Genomic DNA, 4,348 nt, shown 5'->3' with positions numbered 1-4,348 from the left:
CCGAACGTGAAACCTTTCACTTTGGGGCACAGACCTTATCGAGAAGGATCTCAGCCTTCCTGGCCCGAAGGGTTGACTTATTGCATCAAGCTGTTTATGGAGACCCCACCTGCAACGGGAGCTGGTGCACAGAAGCGCTCTGGGGCCTTCACCTGTGGAAGTTGGCAAAGGAGGGCCCTTCCTTCCCATGAATGACACAGACAAGCCCAAATCGAGGCTCGGGGAGGATTTCAACATCCCCAGAGAAGCACGTAGACTTTATCCTGTCTCGTAGGCTCTGAAGATCTGCTCCTTGTTCCTGTCCGCCATCTTACAAGCTCAAACACACCGATTCGTTCTCTCCTGGTGTCCCTTCTTTGACGTCATCTTCTAGAAATGAAGCCTGTGCCAAATTCCTACAGTAATCCAGGGAGACGCTGAAAGGACAGATACTCCTCGACCACGATGCAGTCCAAAATTTCTGTTGTTATGTGAGCTATGTGTCAGGCCTGGAAGCCATCTTTTGCATTGGGCCTTCAGGCCTGCCACATTTACTACTGTGGAAAACTGGAAGGGGGGAATTATATGGAATATGGGAGATATATAGTCAAAATAACATTCCTTTCTCAGAGAGTCAAGGACATCTTGCCCTGCACCTGGAGGGCTGGAACTGGGAGGCATCTCCAGCTGGGATGGTCCTTTGATTGGACCATGTGATGGACATGTGGGTGTTTGGCAGGGACATGGAATTTCCTTTGGGTGGGGAAAACCTGGAAGCTTTCAGATTTGGATTTTCCCAGATGTGCCAATATGACATCTCTAATAAAGTGAAACTTTGAGGAAACTCAAGCCTCGAAGTTTTTTTTCATTGGGACCCTGACATTATGCTCCATTTTACGACCTTCCTTGCCACTGTTGTTAAGGGAATCTCCACAGCCGTTAAGTTAGTAACATGGTTGCAAAGTCAACCTGGCTTCCCCATTGATGTTGCTTGTCAGAAAGTCGCATTAGGGGATCACATGACCCCGGGACACTGCCACCGTCATAAATACGAATCAGTTGCCAAGAATTTCTGAATTTGGATCATGGGACCAAGGGGAGGCTGCAACGGTCGTAAGTGTGAAAATAGTCATAAGTCACTTTTTTCAGTGCTGTTGTAACTTTGAACGGTCACTAAACAAACCCGTTGTAAGTCCAGGACTACCTGCATTTTCATTCTCTCCGCCATTGGATATCTCGCAATGCAAGGCCCCAACTGTTCAACGGTTCAAATCCCTGTTTGGTGGATTTTAATATATATTAAATGGGTGATTGCTTTATATTAAATGGGATAGGGCTGGGCTACTTACGGGACCGTCTGCTGCCACCGATTGCCTCTCACCGACCCGTGCGCTCTCACAGGGAGGGACACCTTAGAGTGCCGTCCGCCAGGCATTGCCGACTGGCGACACCCAGGGGAAGGGCCTTTTCTGTGGGGGCTCCCACCCTCTGAAACGAGCTTCCCCCAGGACTTCGCCAACTTCCTGACCTTCGAACCTTCCTCCGCGAGCTTAAGACACATCTATTTATTTGCGCAGAACTGGACTAGAATTTTTAAATTTTAAATCTGGTTTTAATGGGGTTTTATTACTTATATTTCTATTTTAAATATTCGGCCTTATTTAATAAGTTTTTTAAATTAATGTTTTATTCTGTATATATATATGTTTTATTTGGCTGTAAACCACCCTGAGTCCCTAGGGAGATAGGGCGGTATAAAAGTGCGAACAAATAAATAAATAAATAAATAATAAATATACATACGCAACATATACTATGTATGTATATGTCATCATAACATGATAGGTATATGACAAATACTTGAAATAACTTAAATATGATTTTTTTTCCTCTCCTTTTTCCCCTCCTTTGAAATGCTTGGGGAAAAAATTGATTCGGGAAATTTCAAAAAAATTCCCTTCTTTTTTCAGAGTTGTAATATAGATTCTTTCCCCCCTCCCCCCTCCTAAATGGTAAAGGTTCCCCTGCACATATGTGCTAGTCGTTCCCGACTCTAGGGGGCAGTGCTCATCTCCGTTTCAAAGCCAAAGAGCCAGCGCTGTCCAAATACGTCTCCATGGTCATGTGGCCGGCATGACTAAACGCTAAAGGCGCACGGAACGCTGTTACCTTCCCACCAAAGGTGGTCCCTATTTTTCTACTTGCATTTTTCTTTACGTGCTTTCGAACTGCTAGGTTGGCAGAAGCTGGGACAAGTAACGGGAGCTCACCCTCACGTGGCACTAGGGATTCAAACCGCCAAACTGCCGACCTTTCGATTGACAAGCTCAGCGTCTTAAACACTGGACCACCGCACCTCTTAATCCTAGCTTTTGGCTAATGACCCTATGATTTGAACCTTTCTAGCTGTTTGTTTGGGGTGTGTGTGTCTGTGGCCTTTTTTTAGAAGAATTTAGCTACTTCTGCTGGTTCCAGGATGGCTGAATTTTTATCTTTTTCACAGGCTGCTCCGAGATTCTGAATGTCTGCACTAAATAACAGAGGAAAGTGTGGAAAAATCATTCTGTTTGCTTGGTTTTACCTGGGCTGCAAAGAATAAAAATAGCCAATTGTTTTATCTGAAGAAAGCCTCAATCGGTCAATTCCATTGGCTCATGCATAATCATCCCACAAGAACAGTTTTTTCCCGAAGGCCATCACTCTGCTAAACAAATAATTCCATCAACACTGTCAAACTATTTACTGAATCTGCACTACTGTTAATCTTCTCATAGTTCCCATCACCAATCTCTTTCCATTTATGACTGTATGACTATAACTTGTTGCTGGCAATCCTTATGATTTATATTGATATATTGACCATCAATTGTTTTGTAAATGTTGTACCTTGATGAACGTATCTTTTCTTTTATGTACACTGAGAGCATATGCACCAAGACAAATTCCTTGCGTGTCCAATCACACTTGGCCAATAAAAAATTCTATTCTATTCTAAATCATTAGCTTTTTTTTTCAGGCAAAATTAGGTTTAAAAAATGCCGCTTTGTTTTTCCCCAGAATTTATCACACAGGTCCATCATTAAAATATCGGGAAGCAAACTATCATGGGCCATCATGGATGGAAGTTTAGGCAATTCTCGACTGAGAGCCATGAAGGCTTTTAAGAAGAGATTGGACAGCCATTTTTCTGAAATGGTATAGGGTGTCCTGCTTGAGCAGGGGGCTGGACTAGAAGACCTCCAAGGTCCCTTCCAGCTAGATTCTGACTGATTCTGATTGGTTTTGCCCTTGCTTGGAAAGCTCCTTGAAGACGAAATGTGGCAATTATTGGATTCTTCAGAGATGATAGAATAAAAGAAGAGAATAGAAGAGAATAGAGAATAGAACAGAAGAATAGAATAGAATAGAAGAATAGAATAGAATTGAGAATAGAATAAAACAGAATAGAATAGAATAGAATAGAATAGAATAGAATAGAATAGTTGGAAGGGATCTTGGAGGTCTTCTATTCCAACCCCCTGCTCAAGCAGGAGAACCTTACCATTTCAGATAAGTGGCTGTCTAGACTCTTCTTAAAAACCTCTAGTGATGGACTGCCCACGATTTCTGGTGGCAAGCTGTTCCACTGGTTAATTGTTCTCACTGTTAGGAAGTTTTTCCTTAATTCCAGGTTGCTTCCTTCTTCGATTAGTCTCATCATCAAATCATTCCTCTTATTGACTAGCAGATCATCCAGATGGAAGAGAAAGGATGCCTTGTCTCTCCCACCTTCAGTTCTTCTCGTTCTTCTCCTTCTCCTTCTCCTTCTCCTTCTCCTTCTCCTTCTCCTTCTCCTTCTCCTCCTTCTCCTTCTCCTTCTCCTTCTCCTCCTTCTCCTTCTCCTTCTCCTTCTCCTTCTCCTCCTTCTCATTTTATTTACACAAAATGACAGTATACACAGCAAACGAGATAACTATGCTGGATTTCGTATCACAGATCACTAGTCGAACACTTCCCAAGCGTTTAGGACTGCGTGATGTAGCGGCGAATTATGCGAGCAGATCCCCAGTAAGGTGGCCTTCTGCAGCTGACCAATGGCGATCTTATTATTATTATTATTTTGGTGAAGAAATCACCTGAGCCGTTTTGCTTAAAAAATAGGATTTAATTTTGAGACGTGAAAAGATGGCAGCAAGCTGGTGTCGAACATCTGGTAATTGTAAACCCATTTTTTGCAAGCTGGCCTACTGACACGCATTTCCAGCGCTTCTTAAAAATAATGAGGAATTGAAATGGCTCTCCTTATGGCTCCGAGTCCCATCCTTTTCCTTGACCTAATTGATCGGAGCTCTACACCCCTGGAGTGCTTTGCATAAGCAGCCGAGACAGT

Source organism: Ahaetulla prasina, chromosome 12, assembly GCF_028640845.1.
Source record: "Ahaetulla prasina isolate Xishuangbanna chromosome 12, ASM2864084v1, whole genome shotgun sequence".
Classification (NCBI taxonomy): domain Eukaryota; kingdom Metazoa; phylum Chordata; class Lepidosauria; order Squamata; family Colubridae; genus Ahaetulla; species Ahaetulla prasina.
This window is presented reverse-complemented; position numbering follows the sequence as displayed.